We start from the raw sequence: 17,963 nt of genomic DNA, 5'->3' as shown, positions 1-17,963 counted from the left end.
ATAGTCTGAGAAGCTGTGTTATAAAGTATACCTGCACATTGGAAACTCAATGGAAAATGCAAAACACTCACTTTGCACACTACTCTCATAACAGGGTATGTTACCCACATCATATAATGATGATGGCATCATCTATAAAGACCAGTATGACAAGGGAAAAACATACTTCGGGGATGGTGCAATTATTAATTACTGTGTTCTGTGGGTGGGAACAAAATACATACACGTGGGTTAATTTACCACAACAGCCACATTATGTGTGTGTCACTATGTACGTGTAATTGTGTTTGTGCATAGTCAGAAGGACATTAGTCTGTAGCTGACTGTAGTCCCATGCAGAACAAATATTTTGACAGTCAAACATGCATATACAGCCATTTCATACAGGCCTCCCAACATTTTCACCCAAACATATGATGATGTCATCCATTATAAATTGGCCAGCAGCAATGTAAAAGTAAGGCTTATGCCATGGTGCTTGAGTTAAGTACTGGATTCTGTAGCTTGTGTAACTTGTTAGGGTGGGCTTTTAATCTCACTGTAGTCGCCTGGTGTGTGTGTGTGTGTGTGTGTGTGTGTGTGTGTGTGTGTGTGTGTGTGTGTGTGTGTCTGAGCACTTAGTCAGAAGAGCATGAGTCTGTATCCTACTGTCAGCAATCCTGTCCCATGCAGAACAAATATTTTGACAGTTGTACATGCCTAGACAGCCATTTCATACAGGCCACCCAACGTCTTCCCACAAACATACACTGCTGATGTCATCAGCTATAGAGTGTTGTGTGACACTCTAAATGCCAGACTTTTTCAGTGGCCCTTATGTTAAGTATGTGTTTTGTAGATAGGTAGGGAGACACACTCCTACTACTATCTCCTTCTCACCAGACACTGCTGATGTCATCATCTACAAACTGTTGTGTGACACTATAAAAGCCAGACTTGTGTTGTGGAGCTTGCATTAAGTGCTGTGTTCTATAGATAGGTAGGAGTTCTAGTCTCACTGAGGTCAACTGATATGTATGCTAATTCAACAATCACTATGGTGACAATTTTAAAATGGCATGCGAGTTCTCAGCTATAGCAGACAATCCTTGTTCATAGGTTTGCTTGTTCATAGTACTAGGCCAACTGCCCTTGCGAGCCATTTTAGGCCTAGCCAATTATCCCTTGTGAGACTCAAACCCTGCGCCTTGTGTTTATAAGGCAAACACCTTAACCATTAGGCCACCCTCCCAACCCTCAGAACATCTTCTTGTAACATACACTAATGATGTCTTCTTGTATAAAGTACACTCTGACAATATTTAAGTCAAACTTGTGCTGTGGCAGTAATGTTAAGTACTGTATTGTACAGTTTCTGTAAATAGATATGTAGAGGTTCTAATCTGACAGCAGGCAACTTGAATGTGTATAAATTCAAATGCTATTTTTCAGACCATTTTACACTGAGATGTGACTCCACATCTGTGTCAGACATTCCTCTCTACATGTTGTTCTCAGCATACAATGATACCATCATACTGTATAAAGTGCAATGTGACAGTGTTAAAGTCAGACATATATGTTTGCACCAGTATTACATGGTATGGAATTCAGCTTCTATGCCTACACGGGTGTAATGTTCAAATGAGACACAGACTAGTGTGTGTGTGTGTGTGTGTGTGTGTGTGTGTGTGTGTGTGTGTGTGTGTGTGTGTGGTTGTTGGAACATTATGGTCATTGTATGATCTTTTGTATTGCTTTTCCTTCAACTATCACTTAGGAGAACCTTTAACGTAGCCCCATGCATCAAACATACCTTTTTTCCCTCTGGTGACAGGACATTTTTCCAGTAAAGGAGTGCAGGGTGTCCTCATGTCAAAGATGCATACACACATCATGAAGCAGAGTGCTATCTTAAGTCTCTGCAAGCCATCTCCAGACCACTGGATGTATGTTTGCTAAATCTGTCATGGGGAGGTGCACGTTACCTATGGACAGAAGTAGTATGTAATGCAATCAAATAAATGCACACATAAGCACATATCCTTACTATTTTCCATCATATAGATATAAATAGTTTGGTTTACATGGTATAGTGATGGCTAGGATTTTATGTGATGTTAGCCGTTAGCTTAGTAATGCCCTATGACCCTATGAACATTTCACGTCAGTGTTGCTGACAATGACATGTGCAATGTTGAGGGGTGTATGTACAGTAGGCCTACATGAAGGTATTAGAAGCTGTGATTTGAGGTAATGTACTGATGGTCACTGCTGCCATTTGATTATATGTTCCTTCCGTAACAGTTGTATTAATATGTCTCCTGAGAACTGTTGACATAGGATGATATTATAAATATTTTTGGCTTAGTAAGGCATGTATTTTTGTAGTGGAGCAGATCAGCATTCTACACAGTTCTCATTCAACCATCACAGTGACACTTGCAGTATGATACATGTCTGCATGTGTATACCTGCCATCATTAAACACTCTGTGAAATACATCAGTATAAATTCATACTTATTACATTGACACATATGTCTTGTTTCACCCACATGATGTAATGCTGTGATATACACAAAAATATCACGTTTTCATTTAAATGCAACTTGTGGAATTCATTGTCTGCACAATTGTGCTGCTGTTCCCAAGGATTATTGAGGTGGTCACCAGCACCATTGTGTGACTATCAGTATTTGTGTCACTAACTGTTCTGCATGAGCCACAACCAACTCATTTGTAATGTGTCCATATAGGCTATCAGGTCACTCAAAGACAACTTTCCAATGAAAAACATATAAGCATATCTTGGCAATTGATGAAATTACATGACATTGGTAGAGTTGCATGACTGAGTTGCATGACCTTGTGAACAGTGCCACTGTGTGACGTGATACATAACCAAGGTTGTAATTGGAGGTGTTGTCACAAATAATTTCTTTAAATAGGTGTAAAATGTTAAGGGGACTACACAACTAAGTGCACATCTGTTTGTGGATGCCAACAGCCATATTCACTGATGAAAGTAGACAATCTGCTAGCTAACAGTTTGTCTCACACTTCAGCCCTGCCTCCACTGGCCATCAGCCACAGTATACACGCAAACATTATTCAGTTTATTTTCACAGGAGAACAGCTCATCTGTGTGCTCTCTAAGGTTCATAGGTTCATAGGTAGGTACTAGGCTATTGGCCGATATAAGCCTAGCCGAAAAGGTACCCTGGCTTTCGCCACCCAAGAAAATTATTTTCCTGTGCCACTGTCGAGCAGAGCCACAGAAGTGATCCCTGGGGTGAATTTCCTATTTCCCATCCAATCATCAAGATTTTTCTTGAAGAGTGCTAATGAGGAGCTTTGTTTGATATAGATAGGTAGTTTGTTCTAGAGTATGGGAAGTCTCTGGGACAGGAATCTATCCCTTCAGCATGTTCTGTTTATTGTGGTGACAATGTTTCGGTCCCTAGAGCATGTACCTCAGAGGGATTGGGATTTCTTTAAGTGGAGCATGTCCATCAGCTCTGGGTTTGACATAGCTTTGTATGTTAGGCAGAGATTGCCTCTGATTAGGCGATATACGATGGAGTACAGTTGGAGTTTTTTGAGACGGTCTGCATAGGGCATCTGTTTGAGGTCAGTAATCCATTTGTGAGGTATTTCTGTGGCCTTTCCAGTTGTTGTAGATGTCTTGTGAGGTACATACCAAAAGGGGCATTGTACTCTATAATGGGTCTAATGAGTGATGCGTAGAGGGGAACAATTACCTCTTTTTTCCTGGATGAGAAACCTTTTATGATGAGGTGTGCCACGTATAAGGATTTCCTGACTACTGTGGTGATGTGATTATCAAAGGAGAGAGTACTGTCCACCTGTGTTCCGAGGTCTCTTATCACACTTTCTGTGTTATGTAGACTACCACCTATATGGTAGTTCATGGGTACAGAGTTTTTACCAAAGGGGATGACAATGCACTTTTTGGCATTGAGCTTGAGGCTATTGTTTTGACACCAGGCATCTGTCTGAGTGAGGCCCTTTTGTACGATGTCCACATCGTTAGGAGTTTCAATTATGGCTCCTAGTTTGCAGTCATCTGTGAGCTTCATTAGGCAAAGACCTTCTGCGTTAGCCTGTACTTCAGAGAAGTAGATACCAAAGAGGAGAGGACCCAGGACTGAACCCTGTGGTACTCCACTTGTCACTGGTCTGAAGTATGATTTGGAGTCTGCTACTTTCACTGTGTGGGTTCTGTTAGTGAGTCAGTTGGCAACCCATCGTGTGACATAGGGATTTATACCTAGTTTTGTGAGTTTATCTATAATTCCAGAGTGTGGGGATGGTGTCGAAAGCCTTGGCAAGATCTTGATAGGCTGTGTGAACCACCTTACCCTTGTCTATGGTTTTGGTGACTGCTTCAAAGAAGTCTATCAGGTTTAGGAGAAATTATCTGCCTTTTACAAACCCAAACTGGGTGGGGTCCAGAGTTTGAAGATTACCAATGTCTTTGTTTATAAGTTCCATGATGATACGTTCTATGGCTTTGCAGAACGGCTCGTCAGGCTAATGGGAAGGTAGTTCCCAGGGTCTGTGGTGGCTCCACCTTTGTGGAGTGGGATAAATGTTGCTGTGCACCATACAGTGGTCACAAAGCCTGAGGTAAGGCTATGATTGAACATGGTACTTAGGTGGGGTGCCAGTTCATTCTCTAGTTTGTGTAGAACGCAGAGTGGGATGTTGTCAGGTCCCATGGATGCTGTGTTCTTGGTTTTGGAGAGTGTGGTTTTTACCTGTGCAGCCGTGATTACAGGAACTTTGCATTCTTCCAGTATAGAGATGGGCCCTTTAGGGGGAGAGAGAGGGTAAAGTTAGCACTGAACCTATCTGCCATGATGTTGGCAACATCAGTTTCTCTGTATATTTAGTGCCATTGTGCTGTAACTCAGAGCAGATCTGAGTGTTGCCATTGAGATTCTTGACATAGCTATAGAATGCTTTGTGGTTGTCTTTAGAATCAGTGGTGATTTTGTTTTCGTAACTAGCTTTGGAGGATTTTATGAGGGATCTCAGCTTCTTACTGAGGCTGACCAGGGAGTTCCTCCAGTCATGGGATTTTACTCTTTTTTGCAACAGTTTCTGTCTTCCATTGTAGAGTTTGTTTATGGCAGGGGACCACCAGATTGGCTTTATTTTTTTGGAGGATAGGATCTTGGTTCTGTCAGGAATAGCATGATCCATGCACTCGTGTAAGTGCTTATAAAGTGTATTTGTGTACGATTCAGCAGTCGTACCTCTATTGTCCATCTGCATGGGTGTCGTGAAGTTTGCCACTTCTGTCTTAAGCAGCGTGAAGTTGGCTTTGGAGAAATTATTTACAGTGGTTTCCCTAATGGGGGGTGGGGCTGGGATATGGCTGTCTAGGGTGATTACCTTGTGGTTGGATCTGGCCAGCGAGGAATTGACCTGTGGTGTGGAACACCAGTCGCCCATGTTGGTAATGACCAGGTCTAGAATATTGCTGCCCCTGATTCCTCCTGAATAAGGCTAAAAACACAGAATCAATGGGCCCTAAGAACATCCCAGGTTGCATATACCATGACTTAAAACCTTACCTAGCAAACACAGTTGATCCTTAGTTAAACAGCCTCCAGACAGCTTGTGTTCTGGCAGAAGGGTGTACAGTAACATTCATCTATCTGAACAAGGGGGAACCATCACCCGATGCAGGGACTTATAGACCCATAATCCTGAATCTCCTCATCTGTGAGGCAGACCAAGGACTCATTATGAATCTTATCAAGAAGGACACAGGTAATCTGCTGACTGTATACCAGACCTATTTTTTATTTCTTAACGCTGCATCAAGTCTTTTGAATCTGGTTAATGTCTTTAAGAAGCTCACCAGGGGCATGCTTGAGAAGAAGACTGTCATCCTGCATAACTTCTTTTTTTTTAAACAAAAACATATTTATTAAATTATCATGTATGACATAGGTAATCTTGCATTTATATAAATGTAAAACAAACTTTAGTTGCAAACATTATGTATTACAGACACCACAGAGACATCTGTAATTGCAAACATTACACATCACTTATAATCTCTCCAGTCATTGTCAGTTAAGCATTATATACCTTCTCCCTTGCCTTATTTATGCCTCACCTATATTTACTCACATGCAAGCTAATCTTTTAGCCAAGTTAGAACAAATATACAACCAGATATCTAGGTTTGCCTGTAACTCCCCTTATAAAGGGGTTGGGAGGGTGGCCTAATGGTTAAGGTGTTTGCCTTGCAAACCCAAAGTGCAAGGTTTGAGTCTCACAAGGAATAATTAGCTAAGTGTAAAATGGCTCACAAAGGCAGTTAGCTTAGTACTAACCTATGAACCCATAAATCTTATCACTGCCTATCCCTCAAACAACTACACTGGCTTTAATTCCCACAACTGATCCAACTTCCTCAGCTACAGATGACACATTCCATACTGCGCAAACTGTCCCTCCCTGTCTAACCTCCTACCTCTATACAAACCCTCACAATCACTCTGTAGGACTGACCAAGAGCTATTCGATACCTATAGGCCTAACAAGACAATAGGCAGATTACTTTACAAATGCATTATATCTCAAATTTGGAACAAACTCCCTCCCAATATACACTCTATCCAATCTTCACTCTCCTAGACCCCCCACACTGTCTCCCCCTATTCCAAATACTTTTTATTTACCAATTTTTGGCATCCTTCACTATTTTTTGTCTTATTTGGGTGATCTTTTGTAAATCTGAATTTTCTTTATTTTTACTCCACTTTCCTACCTCTTGTAATTTGCTACAGTGTTATTGTTGAATCTTTTTTAAAGCTGAGTTATTTGTACTTAATCTCTGCTGCTCTTTATTCATAAATGTTTGTAGTTTTTGTTTACATATTTGTGTGGAGCATTCTCTTTGGGTCTTCACTGAACATGGGCCCGCAGCCCAGTTGGACTAACTCAGTTAGCAAAACATAAATAAAATAAATAAATAAATGCATAGCTCATTCAGATCCTGCTTTCTTTTAAACCTAGTTCCTCCTCTGCATATATTGTTCCCATAATTCCCATTTATTCCTGTGTAGTTTGCTCTTTCCCTTTTTTTAAAGATTCCAATTCCAGTTGTTTTATCTTTGTTACTATATTCACTACTTCTAATAAAATTTGTTTAGAATTTGATTTCCATTTTCTAGTAATCGCTTTTTTGACAGTGACCATAATTAGACTCAGCAAGGCCTTACTATGTCTAGGCAATTCTGATTCTGTATCATAGCTCAAAAAATCATCTTCCTAGTCAAATCAATCTGCTCACCCACCATCCCCAACAAACTGAGTGGCCTGCAGGTAGTCTTTAAAGTCTACCAACTCATTGCACTCCCAAAAAATATGTTCCCAGTTATCTCTTTCTTCAACATCATGCCTTGCTATCCAACTGAGGAAAAATTATTTGGAGTCAACTTTGGATATAGAAATATCCCTGTAAACACTTCTAAGCAAATAGCTTAAATCTTCTAGACTTTATTGCATACTTGAGAGATATACATATATCTCCCCCATTGTCCTTTTGTGAATTGCTTATTCAGTCTCTCTTCCCAATCCTTTCTAAACTCCTCTGATTGATTCTTGCAGTTATCATGCAATATTTTATATGCTCTACTAATTATTACTTTTTTAACATTGCTTCTGTTACAGATTCTATTAAACATTCTACTAGTACTGGTCTTTTGTTTAGGACCCTCCTCTTTCTTTCTCTTTACCAATACTCTGATATCAATCCTTGAAAGGGAAGGTACTCTGTCGAATAAGTTCTTGGCATCTTCCCATTATATTACCTTTTCCTTTCTAGTTATTTCTATCCAACACCTTGGATCCTTTACCAGTTTTCTCCAATAAACTCTTACCTATTGTCTGCAGCCCTAACTGCAGTCATCCCTATCAGCAGAATCTCATTTCTCCACTCCTGTACTAGCTTAGTTCTTAAAATATTCCCTGCTACTTTATGAATATAATATTCTGTATGATTATTTTTATTCTCCTTAAGAGTCTGCATCCAAAATCCCAGTCTCTCCATGTTTCTTGAGCTTCCCCCATATCATCATCATCATCCTTTCCACTTTGAATTATAGTTTTCCACTTATGCAAGGTATAAGAGCCATAGCAGTGTTGTTCTAAAATACCCCCTAAAATTGTGTAATCCTAGCCTGCCTTGTTCTATTGAAAGAATCATTGTATCCCACCTGACCCTTGCCATCTTCCCCACCCAGATAAAATTGGTCAGCTCTTTTTTAATTGGTAACTACAACTTCTCCTCTGGTTGATAGAAATATGCCTGACCTGTGTATAAGAGTAAAGGGACTAAAAACATTTTAACTGCTTGTATCGTACTGTCCATATCCATATAACAAAGCTTCCAGTTTATCAGTTTTTGTATTATCTTCTGTTTAGTCTCTTCCCACATATCCTTACCTTCCATAACAGAGTCATAATCCATACTCTTAAATACTTAATTTTATCATGTCCCCATAAATACGGATATTGTTGGACCAATTCATGCTTGGGTACATAATTTACTGCTATTGCCTTTGTTTTAGCTTCATTAATTTTGTATCCTGAGAAGATATGAAACTGTCTTAAAGTGTTCCACAACACTGTAATGTGCCTTTCTGGTTTTGTATGTAAAAAATAATAATGATCTGCAAATAGAGACAGCTTTTCTTGACTACCATACCAATTATATCTTTGAATTTCTAACTTTCTTATTTTTCTCAATGGTTGTAAACGTAATACAAACAACAAAGGAGAAAGAGGACAACCCTGCCTGTTCCTCTACTCAAGCAGAAATTATCAGACAACCCCACCCAGTATAACTCTTGCTGTTGACCCTCATATATATTATTGATCAACCTTACAATTTTATCATGGAAAGCAAGTGTCTCCATTACACTGCTCATGAAGTCCCAGCCTACTCTGTCAAATGCTTTCTCTGCATCAAGACCCACCAACCACAGTGGTATTTTCTTATATTCTGCTTCCCTCTGGATCATCAGTGTTCTGTTTATGTTGTCAAATGTTTGTCTCCCCTTCATAAAAACACACTGCTCCATAGTTATCAATTTTGGCATTATATTTGCCATTCTTTTAGCCATTAGAGACATAAACACTTCATGATCATGTTTAGTATTGAAACGGGCCTGTATGATGCTGAGGCTGATGGATCTGTACTTTCTTTAGGTAACACAGATACCACCGCTTTTGTCCAAGATGCTGATACTTCTCTTCCTAAAATAATGTTAAACAAAGCTTTCAAGATCGTTATCAGTTTTTTTCCCTCCTAGCTTCAAAATTTCCACAGGAATACCATCCACACCAGGGGACTTTCCTGTAGATTGGTTGTACATAACTATTTTTATCTCATCTTCTCCTATCCTAACCATTAGTAATTCAGCCTCATCTACCTCTAACCTTGGCATATTTAATTCTTCCATAAATATTTCCATTTCTAACTTTTCTTGATTTCCACATTTCTCTGCTTTATACAAACTTTTGTAAAACTGTTGCCTAAGTGGTTGTGCTAAAATTTTTTGTGATCTAGAGTTATGAAAAACAGTTGCTTAACAGCAAGCGTTCTAAGCTCATGCTTATTACCTAGGTAATCCCTTATTTTCTGTTTAGCATTTTGTAGTTGCTCCTCTTCCTGTTCTGTGGGAATCCCCAATTTTGCAGTAATTTAACATTTGTCAGTCCTTCTAAATTATTCTTGTTACTTCGTAACTATATCTCCCTTTCCTTTATTTCCACCCTAAATTTAAAGTTTACTTTCATTTTATCCCACTCCCTAGCTATATTTTCAGAAGAAATTTCTGTCTTCTCTAATAGCTCCTGAATAATTTCCACAACCCATTCCTTAAATTCCTCTCTTTGTAATAGATAAGTGGGAAAACACCAATGTCTCTCTTATTTCATTACGTTGCATTTTTATTTTAGTTATTATTGGTGCGTGATCTGAAATAGCTATTGGCTGTGTTTCAAGGCCTTCAATTAAATGCACATGTTCCTGTGAGATATAAATTCTAACTAGCCCAGTTTTTGTATCTTGAAGAAAAATATGTAAATATTCAAACTCCCAGTACTGAACTCACATCTTCCATTGCAAACATCTTCATACATTTCTGCAAAAATCTACCCTCATTTGCCATATTTTCCCTTATGGGCCCCCCAAACAAATCTTGACTGCTGCAAACCAAATTCCAGTCCCTACCAATAAGTAGTATTCCTTGCTAAAAGCTGATTATTTCTCTAAGAATTTTTTTGAGCTCCATTATAGCAGTTTTAGGTGTAATATAAATGCATGCCAGTGTAATCCTCCTCCTCCCTTGCCAGTAGCCCCTTAGTACTATATATCTTTCATTATTGTCTTTTTCCCCTCTTCTATCGCTATTGGAGCTCCTCTAGCAATTAATATAAGTACTCCTCTTTTCCGTTGCTCCAGGTCATCATCATCTTCTTTTGGCTGTTCCCGTTAGGGGTCGCCACAGTGGATCATCTGTTTCCATTTCTTCCTGTCCTCTGCATCATGCTCTTTCACACCTGCATGTCCTCTCTCACCACATCCATAAACCTTATCTTAGGCCTTCCTCTTTTCCTCTTACCTGACAGCTCCATCCTTAGCATCCTTTTCCCAATATACTCAGCATCCCTCCTCAGCACATGTCCAAACCAACACAATCTTGCCTCTCTGGCTTTGTCTCCAAACTGTCCAACCTGAGCTGACCCTCTAATATACTGATTCCTAATCCTGTCCATCCTAGTCACACCCAGTGCAAATCTTAACATCTTTAACTCTGCCACATCCAGCTCTGACTCATGCCTTTTTGTCAATGCCACCGTCTCCAACCCATATGACATAGCTGGTCTCACTACCCTCTTGTAGACCTTCTGTTTCACTCTTATTGGTACCCGTCTGTCACAAATCACTCCTGACACTCTTCTCCACCCATTCCACCCTGCCTGTACTCTCTCCTTCACCTCTCTTCCACACTCACCATTACTCTGAACTGTTGATCCCAAGTACTTAAACTCATCCACCTTTACCAACTCTACTCCCTGCATCTCACCATTCCTCTACCCTCCCTCTCATTTACACATATATATTCTGTTTTAGCCCTGCTGACCTTCATTCCTCTCCTCTCTAAAGCATATCTCCACCTCTCCAGGGTCTCCTCAACCTGGTCCCTACTCTCACTACATATTACAATGACATGAGCAAACATCATCACAGGGCCTCCTGTCTGATCTCATCTGTCAACCTGTCCATCACCACTGCAAATAAGAAAGGGCTCAGAGCTGATCCTTAATGCAATCCCACCTCCACCTTAAACGTATCTGTCACTCCCACCGCAGTCCTCACCAATGTCACACTACCCTCATACATATCCTGTACCACTCTTACATACTTCTCTGCCACTCCCGCCTTCCTCATACAATACCACAACTCCTTTCTAGACACTGTGTCATATGCTTTCTCTAAGTCCACAAAGACACAATGCAACTCCTTCTGACCTTCTCTGTATTTCTCCAACAACACTCTCAGAGCAAACATTTCATCTGTAGTGCTCTTTCCTGGCATGAAACCATACTGCTGATTACTAATCATTACCTCCCTTCTTAACCTAGCTTCCACTACTCTTTCCCATAACTTCAAGCTGTGACTGATCAATTGTATCCCTTTGTAGTTACTGCAGGTCTGCACATCACCCTTTTTCTTAAAGATAGGTACCAAAACACTTTTTCTCCACTCCTAAGGCATCCTCTGACTTTCCAAAATTTCATTAAACAATCTGGTTAAACATTCCACTGCCATTTCTCCTAAGCACCTCCATGCTTCCACTAGTATGTCATCTGGGCCAACAGCATTTCCATTCTTCATCCTCTTCATAGCTGTCCTTACTTACTCCTTGCTAACCTGTTTCATTTCCTGATTCACTATCCCCACATCAGCCAACCTTATCTCTCTCTCATTCTCTTCATTCATCAGCCCTTCAAAGTACTCTTTCCATATACTCAACACACTTTCCTTACTTGTGAGTATGTTTCCCCTCACTATCCTTTATCACCCTTACCTGCTGCACATCTTTCCCAGCTCTGTCCCTCTGTCTAGCCAATTGGTACAGGTCCTTTTCTCCCTCTTTAGTGTCCAATCTCTCATACAACTCTCCATATGCCTTATCCTTAGCCTTTGCCACCTCTTTCTTTGCCATGCTCCTAATCTCCTTATACTCATGTCTACTTTCTTCATCTCTTTGACAATCCCACTTCTTCTTTGCCAGCCTCTTCCTCTGTATACTCTCCTGTACTTCCTCATTCCACCACCAGGTCTCCTTGTCCTCCTTCCTCTGTCCAGATGTCACACCAAGCACCTTTCTAGCAGTCTCCCTTACTAGCTCTGCTGTAGTTACCCAACTATTCGGTAACTCTTCACTGCCTCCCAGTGCCTGTCTTAACTCTTCCCTGAACTCCACCTCACATTCACCCTTTTTTAACTTCCACCATTTAATCCTTGGCACTGCTTTCATACTCCTCCTCCTCTTCTTGATCACCAACATCATCCTACAGACCACCATTCTATGCTGCTTAACTACACTTTCTCCTGTCACCACTTTACAGTCTCCAGTCTCCTTCAGACTGGCCCTGCTACATATGATATAATCCACCTGTGTGCATCTTCCTCCACTCTTGTATGTCACCCTATGCTCCTCCTCTTCTTAAAATATGTATTCACCGCAGCCATGTCCATCCTTTTCGCAAAATCCACAATCATCTGACCTTCTGCATTCCTCTCCTTAACACCATACCTACCCATCACTTCCTCATCCCCTCTGTTCACTTCACCAACATGCCAATTGAAGTCCGCTCCAATCACTAGCCTCTCACCCTTGGGTACACTCACCACCACTTCATCCAATTCACTCCAAAATTTTTCTTTCTCATCCATCGCACACTCAACTTGTGGAGCATATGCACTAACAACATTCATTATTACACCATCAATTTCAAGCTTCATAAACATCACTCTATCAGGCACTCTCTTCACCTCCAAAACACTCTTGGCACACTGTTCCTTTAGGATAACCCCTACTCCATTTCTCCTGCCATCCACACCATGATAGAACAATTTGAACCTGCCTTCTATACACCTGGCCTTACTTCCCTTCCATCTGGTCTCTTGCACGCACAATATATCAACCTTCCTTCTCTCCATCATATCAGCTAGCTCTCTCCCTATACCAGTCATACTGCCAACATTCAAAGTTCCTACCAACACTACTACACTCCTACCCTTCCTCCTATCTTCCTGCCTTCGGGCATGTCTTGCCCCTCCACTTCTGCTTCGGCCAACAGTAGCCCAATTTCCGCCAGCACCCTGTTGGCTAACAGTACTGGTGGCGGTCGTTGTTAACCTGGGCCTCGACCGATCCAGTATAGAAGTATGAAATGTTCTCTGCATAAGTCATTTGGCAGAGGTTTTACGCCGGATGCCCTTCCGGACACAACCCTCCCCATTTATCCGGGCTTGGGACCGGTACAAACAAATGCACTGGCTTGTGCATCCCCAGTGGCTGGGTTCTGGTATTCTGCTGAATAACCATCCTGAAAACCTTTCTTTATCAAATTGACATGTTCAGTTCATTCCAGATGTGTCTCCTGTAGCACAGCTATTTGCACACTACACTTTTAATAAAGTCCCATGCTCTTTCTTTTTTGTATTTATCTGTGAGACCATTCAGACTGAAATACATTACAGACAGCATTATTTTCTTATATATTTAGTATTACCACCTTTTATTTATAACTGCTTTTTAATGTCTAGTTCCAACTTTTATGTTACATGCATATAATGTTTGTCAGGCTGGTCTTTTATACAGTTGTTTCTTGTTATATTTATTTGAACCTATGTCACATCTTACAAAACTTTTTGTTTTATTGAAAGCCTTCAAACAAAAAAAAAAAAAAAAAACAACCCCAATACCCCCCTAAAACCTATTAACTTAATAATAACACACAAAACTATGTACATCTTCATATAATGAAGTTTTACTTCCCTAATAATCACAATAATTCTAAAGAAATAGCCCTACCCACAGGCTCGAGGTAACAAAAAAGAAAGGTTATTCATGCTAAGATGCATGGTACAGCCCATGCTTTTAGTAAGTGATTCCTGGTTTTGTCTTATATTTATAGGTCTCCCAGCTTTGAAAACACTTAAATGTTTTCAGTAAGCACTTTTTCCAGGACATTTCTCTTTATCAGATTGTCATCTTGTGAAATGCAAATGACACAAAACTGTTAAGGATACCTAGGATAACTTGTTTACCAGAAAAAGCCTTATAATATTCAATATTATTTTTCATTTACATGCTTTGCATTATACGTGGTACTGTATAATGCCAAGGGGCCTTAACCCAGTCATTTCCCTATATAAGCATGAGAAACACACACTCATTCTTTCTTTCATCATCTGCCACCGTGAGCTTCCACACATCTTTTTGTTCATACGTAAGTATTCTGTGTGATGTATAACCATTAGGAGATGACAGCACAGACTTCCCTTCAGGGTGTTATACAACATGCATGTGTGATGCGTGTTCCTGTGGTGCACCCAGTAAATACACAGCTCACTGACAACATTGATGGCATGGATTACATTCTTGTAAGTGGATATACATGTCATTCAAACCTCTCATCTACCTAGGAATGCTTGCAGTTTAAACTACAGGTGTAACGTTGTCCCTCTTAACACCTCAGAATAGTGACCATTATTAAGGAAGATCTGCTTGATTCCCCTTATAGAGTTCTGACAACTTATCACAGTTGTACAAGTCTACTCATGTAGAACTTTTATAATAACTGACAATCATATATTTTATCTCAGTGTCACGGATTATTCTGATATTGTCCATGACTGTGCATCCTTCTGTCTGCTATTGTCCATGAGCCTGTTGCTGTGTGCCCTGATTGGTTTAGACCTATGCTGACATTACATTTATATTCAAGCAACTTATTTTTCACATCTTCACAATATGTACATACCCCCTATATTATATACTGTCCTTGATAAATGTCCTCTCAGTGATCATGTCAGCATACTTACATCACAGGCAATCATCTCCATTGATATGTGACCTTGTGTGACAGTCACATAATATGCAATAACTGTTGTGATGATATGCATATACCCACACAGGAGGTGTAAACAGTAGTATGTACTGATCTGTGTACATATTTGTTTACTGTTCATGGTACAACTGTCTTGTCTTTGGGGTGCCTGTACATTGACATGCCCTTATCTACTGTACATTATCATGTTTCACTTGTCTTCTTCCCCTTTCATCATTCCTACCATTCATGTGTGTGGTCCTTTTCAATGCACATACTTCCCCAGACTAATGTATTTATAGTGCAGTCTATGTATCCTTGATGATCACCACCAAAACCTTTATTTTAGTATGCCAAAAACATATTTGTACTTTATTGTGCACTGAACAAACTTTCCTATAATGTGCTAGTACTGTATTCATTGCCTTAAATTAAACCCTGGTAGTCATTGTGGCTGTCAGTGCAATCTCACAGAACAAGTTTGCCTGTAGGTAAACTTGCCTGCATGTCTGAATGTGTTCATGTTACTGTACATGGTTTCCTGGACAGCAACACTGTTGCTGGCTATGAAACCTTGTTTGTATCTGTGTAAGAGCGATGTACACTGTGCATGTGGTAAATCCACAAAACAAAAAAGGCGAGAAGGCTCCCGAAACAAAACTCCTTTATTCACAAAATGCGCCAGCTTCTTCAGACCAAACTCAAACATATTCAAAAAACCCCCCAGTTGTTATATATACACAATTAAGTACTTAATAAATGTACTAATTAATTAACAACCATAAAACTTATTCAATTAAGACTTTTCTTAAAAAGACATTATTTAAACACCCAACCTACTAAGCCGAGTTTTTAACATTGGGTACATATTATGCAAGCTGAATACAAGGTGCAACTCAAATTATATCATATTATACTACACCCAAGTTGTCCAAACTTGAAAATACAAAATACTATATAAAAAAATATATATTTATATAAAATCATTAATATAACCTAATGACAATAATAAATAATATCCAATTTCCATGTGTATACCCTTAAAATAACCTTCCTACCCCTAACCATTTATGTAGCTTTTACTACTAAACAATTATTCAGGTTAAAAAACTTTTGCCTACTATAAATTCATCTATTAAGGGCTTTCTTTTTAAGAAGGCATTTAATGGATATTTGTTTGTTAAGTCCAGGAAACATGTAAGCTAAAGTCTGTATCTGCCACTCCAGTTCAACTTCCTCGAGCCTCAAATACCATGGCCCTCCCCTAATACTTTGCTCGATTTTCTGCAAGACCACAAACCTAAATTTATGCTCTGGGAACAACATAATGTGTCTTGCAAGAGCATTAGTATTTATTGACCTAGCTATACTATATTGGTGTTCATAGACCCTCTGTTTGAGCTTACGCTCGGTCTTACCAATACAGAATGCATCACAATGAGTACAGGTAGCACAATAAACGACACCTTGTGAGTCGCATGAAAAGTGGCCCAAGATTTTATAATTCCTGTCTCTAATAATAATACTATCAGAGATATTGATAAACTTACATTGAGAGCATCTTCCACACCTAAAGGTACCATGTTGCCCCCGGGATACCCTCTTAACTCTCTCTACCAAGTTTTTAAGATTAGGACCCCTTCTAAAGGTAATGGACAGATCATGCCCTAGTTTTTTATTCACCTCAAAATCCTGTTGTATGATATTCCAGTTCTTATACATGATTTCCCTAATCCTACTTGCATCTGTAGAATATGTAGTCAAAAAACTTGCAAATTCTAAGTCTTTCCTGGTCTTTGAAGGAACACTGTGCATGTGCAATTAGCGCTGCTGCTCATTGATCTAATATGTAAACTCCATGTAGGCTTCGTGCTAAGCCTACACAGAGTTTATTGAATCCCTGGGTATGTCTTTTGCCCTGGTATTTGTAAGACTTATATATTTTATTTATTTATTTGCATTTGGCCTCTTAATATGCAAGACCTCTTTTCAGTGGAGACTTGAGGAGAAAAGCTGAAAACCAATTAAGTGAGGGAAAAACATATAGAGTTTAAAGCAGGCTCTTTGTAAGTAGAAAAATATTTGAAAAACAGTGATTATAGATTCAATATGGATGAGATGCCTAGGTGAAATATGACAAATAGCAGTTGTCAAAGAAGGAAAAATAATAAAAGGGGGGTTTCATTAGAAGAAGTTGTTAGGGTTTGCAATTGCATAACAGTTGGAACAGGAGCACAAAAACAGATCAAGGTCTAAATGTTGAAGGACAGCCATTTTAAAATGTGTAAAATCTAGAGAACTGGGGTAGAAATGGGTGATAGAGGATTGCATTACTGAGCTGCATTATCAAGGTTACAGAAAAGAAGTAGTAGTTAGGGATTCACATCAGCAATTATGAAAAGAGCAAAATTCTACATGTACTGGTGGGAGGAGAAACTCTGCAGTTACAGAGGATAAAGTAGTAGGAGGAACAACTGATCAATAGAAGAGGAAAAGCAGGAGGAGACCCTAGAGTTACGAAGATGAGTGTGGAGGTATTTCCTAAAGCTGTTTTGAGATTGAGGTTATTGGATTGAATAGAGGGCTTTGATATGTATATTTGAGGTCTTGGCCTGGTAGGCAAGGTATTTATCTTTAGAGCAAAGTTCTCTTGTGGGTCAGTACCACTTCATCAGTGGGATTAGGAAAGGAAATTAAGATGGCTGGCACAGAACAGAGTATGCTACCTTAAGTTAGGTGGAATGAAGATAGCTGGGAAATTCCATCCAGTTCTTTTTATTTTGGGCAATTCAGAGGACAGTTTTGC

Source organism: Protopterus annectens, chromosome 3.part1 (genome assembly GCF_019279795.1).
Source record: "Protopterus annectens isolate FY-2018-M chromosome 3.part1, PAN1.0, whole genome shotgun sequence".
In the NCBI taxonomy this organism is placed as follows: domain Eukaryota; kingdom Metazoa; phylum Chordata; order Ceratodontiformes; family Protopteridae; genus Protopterus; species Protopterus annectens.
Note: the sequence above shows the minus strand (reverse complement) of the source record.